At 42.3% G+C, this 11,759-nt stretch overlaps 1 pseudogene; it reads right to left on the bottom strand.

Annotated features, from left to right (window-relative positions):
- Positions 1-271: 271 nt before the first annotated feature.
- On the bottom strand, positions 272-1,420 carry LOC127158563 (testisin-like; annotated as a pseudogene).
- Between the last annotated feature and the right edge of the window lie 10,339 nt (positions 1,421-11,759).

The raw sequence follows: 11,759 nt of genomic DNA, 5'->3' as shown, positions 1-11,759 counted from the left end.
ATAGTAACCATGGTTTTTTGGTTTTATTTGTAGTAAAACCATGGTTAATTTTCATGAGGGAAAATGAATACCTGTGGCTCCTGACGATATACTGAGGTCTAAGGACGTGAACTGATCATTGTTTGCAACATTATTAGCACAGACCAGTCATATTAATTTGACCTTCAGTGATGGTAGCCATGGACTTGCATTTTATGAACAACCTGAAAACTGTTTTACTGAAAAGAAAAAAGTCACCTATATCTTGGATGGCCTGAGAGTGAGTACATTTTCATTTCTGAGTGAACTGTACAGTGAATGACTGCTGTTGTACCTGACATGAACTTTTCCCTCCCTTTCCAGCACAAATCATATTGCATGTAATAAGTGCTCCATAGGCATTATTACAGTCACTGTTGTTCACAATTGGTATCATCACCTCCTGCAGTATTTTAGCAAACTGGTCTGTGACACAAGTCAAAAAAACATTACAGTATTGTAAGTAAGGTTTACAGTATTGCTTGTATTTAGTTAATTGGCAAGTACATCTTCACTCACCTCCAGGCTGTAGTGTTCCCCATCCAGTGATCCAGCTCTCTGTACCTCCAGCTAATTTACTACCAGCAGCTGCCAGACAGACTGGCCTAATGTAATTAGAAAAAGTCACAGACGATGAGAGCTGGACCAGTGCTATGTCATTGTTGAACAGAGTATCGTTATAGTTTTGATGAATGATGATACCTCTCGCTGTTCTGTTTATCTCATTAGGGTTTAAGCCCCATTGGCTCTGACGCCCAAAGTACATCACAACGTCAGATGCACTGAAGCTGTAAATAAAGAAAGTCTGATTTAATTCCACTATAATCAATCTACAATTGTATTTTAAGCTTTATTTAAGATTTCAACATACCCTTCGAAGCAGGGTGCTGCAGACAAAACCCAGTCTTTACTGATCAGACTCCCACCGCAGTACATCCTTTTTCCATTACGGGCAATACGAATGCTGACTTGTCACAGCCAAGCTCCTGCTGTTGCATCTTCTCCTCCAGCAATCTTGTTATTGAGGGGGGCTTTACCACACACTGATGAAAGAAAGGATGATTTGAGAATTCCGTTAAAAAACAGTAACATTCAGAGGTTTATGGTCATTATGACAACTTACCATCTAACTGGCAGAGGGAACCTGTGTGGGTAGACAAAAACAAAGTAAGTAAACAAGAATCGGGGCGAAGCTGAACTGGTTTGCCTGTTACATCAGCACAGGCACATACTGTCATGAAAATGAGATAAAATCTTCACATGAATGATTTTTATGGATTTTAGCCAAAATCCCAGGTAAATGATTTCATAGTCATGTCAGGAATAACCAAGGATGGCTCTTTGCGTCCCTGCATTGATTATCGGGGCTTGAACGACATAACTGTCAAGAACCGTTACCCATTGCCACTTATGTCGTCAGCCTTTGAGATTTTGCAGGGAGCAAAGATCTTTACTAAGCTAGACCTCCGTAACGCTTCTAGTACGCATAATCTAGTACGCATAAAGGAGGGAGACGAATGGAAAATGGCTTTCAATACCCCGCTCGGTCACTTTGAATACCGGGTTCTTCCCTTCGGTTTGGCTAACGCGCCCTCTGTCTTTCAAGCGCTCGTAAATGATGTCCTGAGGGATATGCTTAATATTTTCGTCTTTGTCTATTTGGACGACATACTGATTTTCTCGCCTTCCGTCTCTGATCATGTCCAGCATGTGCGTCGTGTATTACAACGTCTGCTGGAGAATCGCCTCTTTGTAAAGGCCGAGAAATGTGTCTTTCATGTCAAGTCGTTAACTTTTTTGTGCCATGTCGTGTCTGCCGATGGCATTAGTATGGATTTAGCGAAGGTGCGTGCCGTGATCGATTGGCCCATTCCTGATTCCTGTACTGCCCTCCAGAGATTTCTGGGATTTGCAAACTTTTACCGGCGCTTTATACGAAACTTCAGTCAAGTAGCCGCACCCCTGACTGCCCTCACCTCTACTCAGACTCGTTTTGTCTGGTCCGAGTCGGCCCAGGAGGCTTTCGATAAGCTTAAGAAATTATTCTCCTCCGCACCTATCTTGATTACCCCCGACACCACACGTCAGTTTATTGTCGAAGTCGACGCGTCGAATGTCGGTGTGGGCGCCGTGTTGTCCCAACGTTCTCCGCTGGACAACCGGATTCATCCGTGCGCATTTTTCTCCCATCGTCTCTCGCCAGCCGAGCGCAATTATGATGTTGGCAACCGCAAACTCCTGGCCATCCGTTTAGCACTCGGTGAATGGCGACACTGGCTTGAAGGTGCGGCTCTCCCATTCTTAGTCTGGACAGATCATCGCAACCTCGCCTATATCCGCTCGGCGAAGAGATTAAACGCCAGACAGGCACGCTGGGCCTTATTTTTTGACCGGTTCAATTTTACTATTTCTTTTAGACCCGGTTCCAAGAACACTAAACCCGACACGCTCTCCCGTCAGTTCGAATCACCAGATGACCCCCCACCCTTAGAGTCTATCCTGCCTAAGGGCCGTGTGGTTGGGGCAGTGGTCTGGGGAATCAAGCAACAGGTCAAAAGAGCTCTCTCTCACGTCACTATCCCTCGCGATTGCCCGGAGGGCAAGTTATTCGTTCCCGAGTCTGTGCGTTCAGCGGTACTTCGTTGGAGTCATGCTTCTCGGTTAGCCGTTCACCCCGGAGTTAGGGGTACCCTGACCTCAGTCCGCCAACGTTTTTGGTGGCCTGCCATCGTCCGTGATGTACGCCGCTATGTTGCCTCGTGTCCAGTCTGTGCTCAGTCTAAGTCTAGTAATTCTCCTCCTGCCGGTCTGCTTCGCCCCCTACCCATTCCGTCCCGTCCGTGGTCGCACGTTGCGCTAGATTTCGTCTCAGGGCTGCCGTCCTCGGCAGGCAATACGGTAATTCTTACCGTTATTGACCGCTTCTCGAAAGCAGCCCATTTTATTCCTCTACCTAAACTCCCGTCTGCTAAAGAGACCGCTCTTACGGTTTTTGACCACGTCTTTAAGATTCACGGTTTACCCTCCGATATTGTCTCTGACAGAGGTCCACAATTTATCTCCCAATTTTGGAGGGAATTCTGCCGACAGATTGGGGCTACGGTCAGTCTGTCGTCAGGCTTTCACCCACAAACTAATGGTCAAGCCGAACGCGTCAATCAAATTCTCGGGCACCTGCTCCGTACTCTTGCAGCCCATAACCCCGCCTCTTGGTGCAAGAATCTTCGATGGGCCGAATATGCTTATAACTCCTTGCCATCATCCGCTACTGGCCTCTCCCCCTTTCATGCGTGTCTCGGTTATCAACCTCCGGTGTTCTCCTCTCAGGAGGTAGAGGCTTCCGTACCCTCCGTCCAAGCCCTAATCAGTCGTTGTCGACGTACTTGAAGGAAGGTGTGGCAGGCTTTATGTCAAACTAGAAAGCGCACTCGCCGTGCCGCCAACCACCACCGTTCCCGAGCCCCTCGTTATGTCTGTGGTCAGAGAGTCTGGTTGTCCACTCGTAATTTGCCTCTTCAACCGCCGTCGCGCAAACTTGCACCCAAGTTTATCGGTCCATTTTCTATTGTCAAGGTCCTCAATCCGGTAGCGGTACGTCTAAGACTTCCCAATTATTTACGTCAAGTTCACCCAGTTTTCCACGTCTCTTGTATCAAACCTGTCATCTGCCCTCCCTCCCGTCCTTCCCCTCCCTACCCCCCTGTCATTGTCGAGAACCCCTCTGTCTTTAAGGTCAAGAAGTTGTTGGCTGTCCGCCCTCGGGGAAGGGGCTTTCAGTATTTGGTCGATTGGGAGGGATACGGTCCGGAGGAGAGAAGCTGGATTCCGGCCCGGGACATCCTGGACCGCTCGCTCATCGATGGTTTCCTTCGCTCGCGTCAGTCCTCGGCCTTGGGAATGCCCGGAGGCGCTCCTCGGGGGAGGGGTACTGTTACGAGCCGGGTTTGACTCTCGTCATCTAGCCTCTTCTTTCTATGTCATCTCTCCCTCCCTCTCTCTCCCCCAGCTGTCGGCTATCGCAATCTGGGTTCGCGCTGATTGCTACGGCACCTGATCCCCACTATGCCCTGATTACCCTCTCTATTTCTACCTATTTGTTTCTGGGCTTTACTGCCAGATTATTACTCTATATGTCTGAACGTCGTCTCTCTGAGACCCTCTACCTGTTGCAAGATAAGTTTAGTCGTGTCAAGTCAAGTCTAGTCCTCTCGTGTTTATTGTCCGGTCCTGTTGTATTGCAAGTAACTGTCTAGAGTCTTCTTTGTCTGCCCAGTCATCCCGTTTTGCGCCTTCGGCGCCTCATCATTCCCGGGACTCCCACCGCTGGCTTACTCGTACCTGCTGAGGAATCCCTCCTTGCTGCGCTGCCGGAGTCTGCGCGCTCCAGCTGAGACTGTGACTTTTTGTTCCTGTATTTTCCCTGTTCTGCGCTACAGAAGTGGAAGTAGACGGCAGACAGCCTGTGTTAATATTATTACTATCGTTGCCAAGAACGAATAAAGACTTCTGTTTGCTTTTCCCGGCCTTCGCCTCTGGATCCTTCACTCTTCTCACAACACAACCTTGTCTAAATCAGGTCAGTTTGTGTGTATGTGAATTAGCAGTATTAAATACTGCAGCAGGCATACATTGTGTTATCACACACTGACAGTGTTTCTGACACCCTGCTACAGAATAACTGCATCTTATACAGGAAATACTTCTGGGTTAATTGCTATAGTTAACAGTCTGTATGAAAACATACTTGCACATATTTACTTTTATTCTGTTTTCATTTAATATATTTACATACTGCGGTCTTTGTAAATAAACCGCAGATTTGAGTTTTAAACAACGACATTCTCGCCTGAAATACTCTTAAAGCTACATTTCATGACACAATAACAGTAATATTTTGAAAATTATGCGGGTTTTTGCCTCCGCCATTAATGCTCGCTGATTGGTGCGAAATGCTTTCTGGGATACATAGCTGCCTCAAGTTCGCACAAGTCTCCTTTTGATGCATCCTTGATAAAAGGGGCGGAGCTTGGCTAGATATGAACTTTGAATTGGAACAGTACTTGGGCGACGACTGATGACGTTTCACAAGTCCACAAGAACACAAGTACAGACAAGAACGCATATTGAGAATCGGCTTTTGTGTGCTAATGGACTACTTGCACAACTAACTCCGTGTTCTACTTGTTACAGCTCGGTAGTTTCCGGTTAGTGTTCAGCACACCTACATACAGACAGTTTATCATGAGAATGCAGATTATTACTACATTTTAGGGCTGGCATTTCTTAAAAAAAAAAAAAAAAAAAAATCATATTTACCCTGCTGAAAGATTACTATATTTCCCTTCGTATGCGCATTCTGAATAATAAATAAATATATTTCCCCACTAACCTGCTGCATTCTCATGAATTGTATTTTTCTTTTACTGATCATATTTCATACCTGATGAATGTACAGTTTTAAATGAGTTTGACTGATAAACACCTTTACAAAAGTTAACCATGGTTTTACTATAGTAGAGTAGAGCGTGAGACAGAGCCTTAATGCGTGTGTCTCATGCCAAATGCCAGAGTTGGCAACCCTGAATGTGTGGTGAATATTTCATCTTTTGGCTGCTTTATTTTTTACTAACCACCAGATCGCGCTGTTTTCACCACACTAAGACTTTTCCAGAAACAGTCAGAGGAAAATGTCAGTGCTACACGAGGCTTGTTTACTTCTTTACTTTGAACCGGAAGACGCTCCCACTTTTGACGCAAGGCCTCATAGGGCATGGGAAACTTGTGGATAGCTGAACTGAGTTTCTGCTATCCACCTTATTTTTTTCCATAAGGGTGGGCACGGCCATTAGTAAATTTTACAGGTCTGGCTTTCAGCCTCATCTGTGTCTAGCTAATTTCAGCTGTACGAAACCGCTCATTTTCCTACTTGATATTACAAATGGGTGTGTCTTACCATATTATTTTAATGTATTGTGAACACAGTGGTTTGTAGTGCAAACAGTTTTACTGCACATTGTCATTTTTTTTGTTATTTCCCTATAGTGGCTAATGATATTCTACAGCAGGGGTCACCAAACATGTTCCTGGAGGGCTGGTGTCCTGCAGGGTTTACCTCCAACTTTCCTCAGCACACCTGCCTGGAAGTTTCAAGTATACCTAAAGACATTTTGATTAGCTGGTTCAGGTGTGTTTGATTAGGGTTGGAGCTATAAACTCCGCAGGGACACCTGCCCTCCAGGACTGGGTCCGGTGATCCCTGTTCTATAGTCTCGCCTATAGTCCTACCTCTGCATTGAGGAACAATAACATAAATATGCTATAGAAAAAGGCGAGTTGTTTTTAGACATACAGCAATTTAGCAATCAACCTATGAAAAAAAAACCTTGCTATAAGCAGTTTATAGCTTAATTTTAAATATAATATTTATTATTAAAATATCAAATATGACGGTAATTATAATATGCACTATACCTACTTACAATCGTTAAAATACAGGTGATAGTGACAGGTGACAGGTGTCCCGAATTCAAATCCAACCCCCCTTTCTCTTCCCCTTCACTTACTGTCATCATTATACTGTCCTTTAATAATAAAGGCAAAAATGAATCTACAAAAAAATAAAAATAAAAATAAAATAAAATAAAATAAAATAAAATAAAATAAAATAAAATAAAATAATAAATAAATAAATAAAAAAGGGAATATATAAATTTAAAGAAATTAATAAAAATGCATCCTTTATATTTTATATTCAAAACCATTTTCAAGCATTTAATCAATCTTACAATCACATAAGAAACAAATTCAGTCAAGTGTGTTGTACATGTGTTTACAGAGGGTCTCAGTTATTAAACGATAAAAAGAAACACAATTAAACTTAAATATCGTTTTAAAGATTTTACCTGCTATGTTGAGAAGTATGGCTCCGGCAACACTCAAAGCTGTGTTAAACTTCATGCTTATCTTCTGTTCTGTGACCTGACTGCTGTTTCCTCAACTGTCAGATTCCTAATAAAATGTAAAGCAAGTACCACAACATTTATCAAAAGTTCTCTGGCCCCACCCTTCATTACGTTTATGTGATTTTTTCCCCTTACAAAGTAACAAGCATGTACACACACACACACACACACACACACAAATCTAAAACAAAAACAAAAACACACACGCACAAATACATATACTTATTTACTGGTGTGACTGCAGTCCCTACAGGATATAACATACTGTACATTTAATTTACAATCCACCTCCGTATGGATGCTGCATTAAACATACAGTATGTAAATATCTGTGAATGTTAGATTTGGTAGGGTTTGTTCTGTAAAAATGCTTTCTGAGACCTAGTATGAATCAAATCCAGTGATCAATTTTTATTTAGTTATTTACTGAAAGAAAAAAGCAAACCAAAAAACAAAAACCCCTGCAGGTGCTCATTGTAAATATCTTAAATATCAAAAATAAATATATAAAATATGTAGATAACTTGCTTAATGCTTTAAGTAGTGAAATTGTTAAAAATTCACTTGTGTTCCCTTAACTGTAATACTGTGATATTGTGTACTGCATTGAGGTAATACTTCATGAAGAGTAATGAAGAAGCAAATTTCCATAACCACTGACCTTAAAAAAAAAAAAAAAAAAAAAAAAAAAAAAAAAAAAGTCAGTAGTAGTAGTAGTTTTTTTTTTTTTTTTTTTTAAACAAATTTATTTATTTGATCTGGTTCTGTATTTGAGCCTTCCATGTCAGTTTCTTGTTTAAAATGGACTTTGAAAAGACTACAGGGACAAAAATTATATATACATATATATATATATATATATATAGTCCCCCCACATTTAATAACCGCAAATACAGTGAAGTGTGAATTGTACTGAAGTTACAGACTATATTTGTAAAAATGCTTTTATTCTAAGAGAAAATAGTTTTCACATTAATAAGAGCTACCGATATGTATTAATAAAGACGTTGTCAAGTGATGATGGAGAGGTGGTTAACCTGAGTCACGTCTCTATTTCTCCTGACTTTTAATTTTCTCATGTCCCATGACTTAGGACTTGTAACATGTTGTAACGATCACTTACTTTGTTTACATGATGTCCTAACTAAACTAAAATGAACTAAAGCAATAAGCCCCAAGAAGCCATGGTTTACAGTGAATTTATAACAGCTAAGGAGGCGTTGTTAGGCACGTAGGCAGTATAATTAAGTATAATGACATTAATGAAAACATTCTTCCACGAAACAATGTTGTTCCTCAGAAACGGTTGTGGTTGCATCAAAATAGTTGCCAAACAACACACAGACGTAAACGAAGGTGTATGTTTGTAAAGTAATTTACAACAGCTTCGAAAGCGGCTCAAACAATCAGAATCAAGGATCGGAACTATCCATTTTATAAAATGCAATCTATCTTTGGCAAAAGCTGATGCTGTACCATGACTGTTTCCTAAACAGCTGTGATTAGGTCATCACCATCAACAACAGAGCTGAGAGACACAACTCATATGCTAATATTGTAAAATAATGTTATGCAGAACCTTTAACTTTTTTAAAATTAAGGAAAGAAATTCACAGCTATTACACGTCTGTAAATGTTAGATTTTTTCTGTAGAAGCACCTGTTGTCAAAAATGGAATTATCAAAAATGAATGTAAAAAATGTAAATATCTTAATGCTTAAAGTACCTGTATTCACTTTTTGTGATATTGTGATAAAAGATAACAGGCTGTATTTATCTTTAAAAGTCTTGAGTTCAGTGCTATGCACTGACACTGCATTGTCCTGCTTATGAGACAGGTGGTGGTTTACCAAGACAGAGAAAAGACCTGCACAATTCTGAAAGTGTCAGACCTGTATGTTTTCATACTTTTGGTGGTTTACCTAGACAATGGACTTTCCAGAGAAAAGATCTGCATACTTTCATATACTTGTCAGACATATACATTCAAACAAACAAACAGATTTCTGGTCACACAACAGGTAAAACAAGACCACTTTCTGCAATCATGCACAGCAGTTTCCAGTACATCACATTATATCGGGAACTATACGCTCTCTATGTGTACAATCTGCTCACACATTAAGAAAATAAAAAACAAAAAACAAAACAACAACAACAACAACAAACAAACAAAAAACAAACAAACAAATAAAAAACAGATTGTCCAATTTACTCATGTGGGTAGATTCTCCCCCTCTTGGGGGGTCAGGTACCTTCCCTAAGGCTGCTGATGCTCCATGATGACCTCATCGGATAATCGTCCGCTTGCTGCCACCTGATGTGTTATTTCTCCCATCACATTACGTGTATATGGAAGATGTACCACCCTATTTGGGTGTTTGAGGCCTTTGCCTCCTGGAGCTTCATAGAATCAGCAGCCTAGGTCATTAGACCTCTTCTCTACCTTTATGATGTCTTTTCTGACATGAGATGAGCAGGGCTGTGCTTCCCCTGCTAACGCAGGGTCATTTAATCAAGCCGTTTTTGGGCAGAGGGGCTAGGTCCCTCTCTCTTAGTAGGTTAGGTACCTACCCTACAGCTGCTGTGCGTAAAAACCCATCGTTGTCACATTGGATAGTCGGCCGCTTGCTGCCACCCAGTGCGTCTCTGCTTCTGTCACATTAGTGCGTACGGAAGCTGTACTATCCCATTTGGGTATCCAAGGCTTTCTGGAGCTTTATAATATCGGCAGTACAGGTCAGTAGACCTTGTTTCTGCCCTTGTATCCCTCCTGTTAGGAGATGAGCATGGCAGTGCTTCCCTCTATAAATAGGGCCATTTAAGCACACCGTTCCTAGTAGAATGTACAGGTCCTCCACTCTGTTGGCGAGGTATCTACCCTGTGGCTGCTAAATGCTCGCCTTGCTTACTAAAGATTGAGCTGTCATTATAATCTCATCGGATAAATCGGCCGCTTGCTGCCGCCCGATGTGTTTTGCCTTTCGCCACTTGTGTGTGTGGAAGCTGATCTGACCCATTAGGGCCTTCTGAAAGCTCTGTAGACAGCAGTTTTTCCCTGCCCCAGTGATGTCTCTCCTGACATTGCATGAGCTTGACAAAGGCTCCCCTCACTGAGGGTCTTCTGTGAGCATGTCACTCTCAATTGGAGCTTATAAGTTCCTCTCTATGCCAAGAGAAGGACCTCAGCTCCCTATGGGTCTGGCTTTTCCAGGTGGTAGCCCCTGGTGGGATGATGTAAGTCAGCTTTCTTTGCTCCTCTCAAAGATGAGGGTCTTCTATAAGCATGCTATACCCTGTTGAGCAACCAGATTTCTCTTCTCCTGAGAATTTTATCTCCTCTGCTCCGGGGCATCCCATTCAGGCCGCTCATACTGAGCTTTGTAGTGCTCCCCTTTTCTGCAGAAGGGTCGCTTTGAGCACGATTCTGCTCCCTGAGGGCTCAGAACCTCTCTTTTGGGATTTGTGTTCTCTGCTTCCCAGAGCCTCTTCTTGAACGGTATTTCAGTGTCCAGGCTTACCGGACACATTCTAATATCCATGTTGTGGTAAGAACGCTTCTTGTGTTCTTTCTGAAATCCTGTGTCACGACCTCACCAGTCTAGGTTGGAAAGGCTGATGACAAGGAAAATAAAAAGGTATAATTTTGGGAATGACAACACCCCTTTCTCCTGTCCCAGCTCACAATGACCATGACATAGCGATTTTTATAAGTTTTCACAAAAAGTTTATTATAACATAAAGCAAAGAATTGGAAGCATATCTCTTCGGAAGGGGATCAAGGCCAAAAAAACAAACAAAAGGCAAACTAGCTAAGGGTTTAGAACTAAATTACCTATCAAAACAAAATTCTCAAAAGAAATACAGGAGCAGCCTTCCCTGACTCCTTACTAGTCAAAAGCAGGAGAAAAAGTTCACACCAAAAAATGGCAATCCCCAACCTACTTGCTTCAAGAGTGAACGAAAGACTATTTACAAATAACGAATGAACAAAATAAACAACGAATAACTGTTTACAGACTGAAAGGTATTAGTTGCAAGTTACAGGGGAAACAAATTATATTCAATATAACCGCATGGAAGCGAGAGCTCCGTGGCACAACTTACTCACACAACAGTTCAACCGTGCTTCCACAATAACGTTATTCGCAACAATGTACACTCAAAAAAAAAAAGAGAAAAGAGTTGTCTGGGGCAGGAGACAGAGGACAACGACGATGGAGCTTCAGCACGCGCTCTCAACCAGAAGCTCTTCAACACTGCTCTGCTTCCTAGCATTCAAACGCGAAAAAGAGAGGGAGAGAAACTGCGTACAATGTATTGCACGCAATACAACAAAGATGTCAAACATGAACACAAAAATGAATACAAATAATAAATGTACGTCCGAGGACGTAACACCTGTATGGTGGGGATCACGCATTTAGCTTTGTAGCCTTTCTTGAGATGTTCGGCACTGGAACCTTAGGCCACATTCGACTTATGTATCACTTAGATACTTCTGAACAGGGTGCTGGTGACCTACCCTGCCAGTCCTTCGAGTGAGGTCACACAAGCAGTAGGTAAACCCCCTGTTGACAAGCCAAGGTCTAGACTACTGTCCTACATCCCTTAAAGGAATCTCTTTTTGATTCCAAGTCTGAGCTCTGCCTTATGCCAGGCATCGTTAGCCTGGTCCTTACAGGTAAGTTCTTGGGTATACAGCTCAGCCCTTTGGCCGAAGGGATTAAGTCACTAACGGCCGCCTGGATGTCTTTTGGGGCAGTTCCTCTTACTTGG

The sequence above is a fragment of the Labeo rohita genome, unplaced genomic scaffold (assembly GCF_022985175.1).
Source record: "Labeo rohita strain BAU-BD-2019 unplaced genomic scaffold, IGBB_LRoh.1.0 scaffold_157, whole genome shotgun sequence".
NCBI lineage: Eukaryota > Metazoa > Chordata > Actinopteri > Cypriniformes > Cyprinidae > Labeo > Labeo rohita.
Note: the sequence above shows the minus strand (reverse complement) of the source record. Positions and strands in the feature narration are given on the sequence as shown.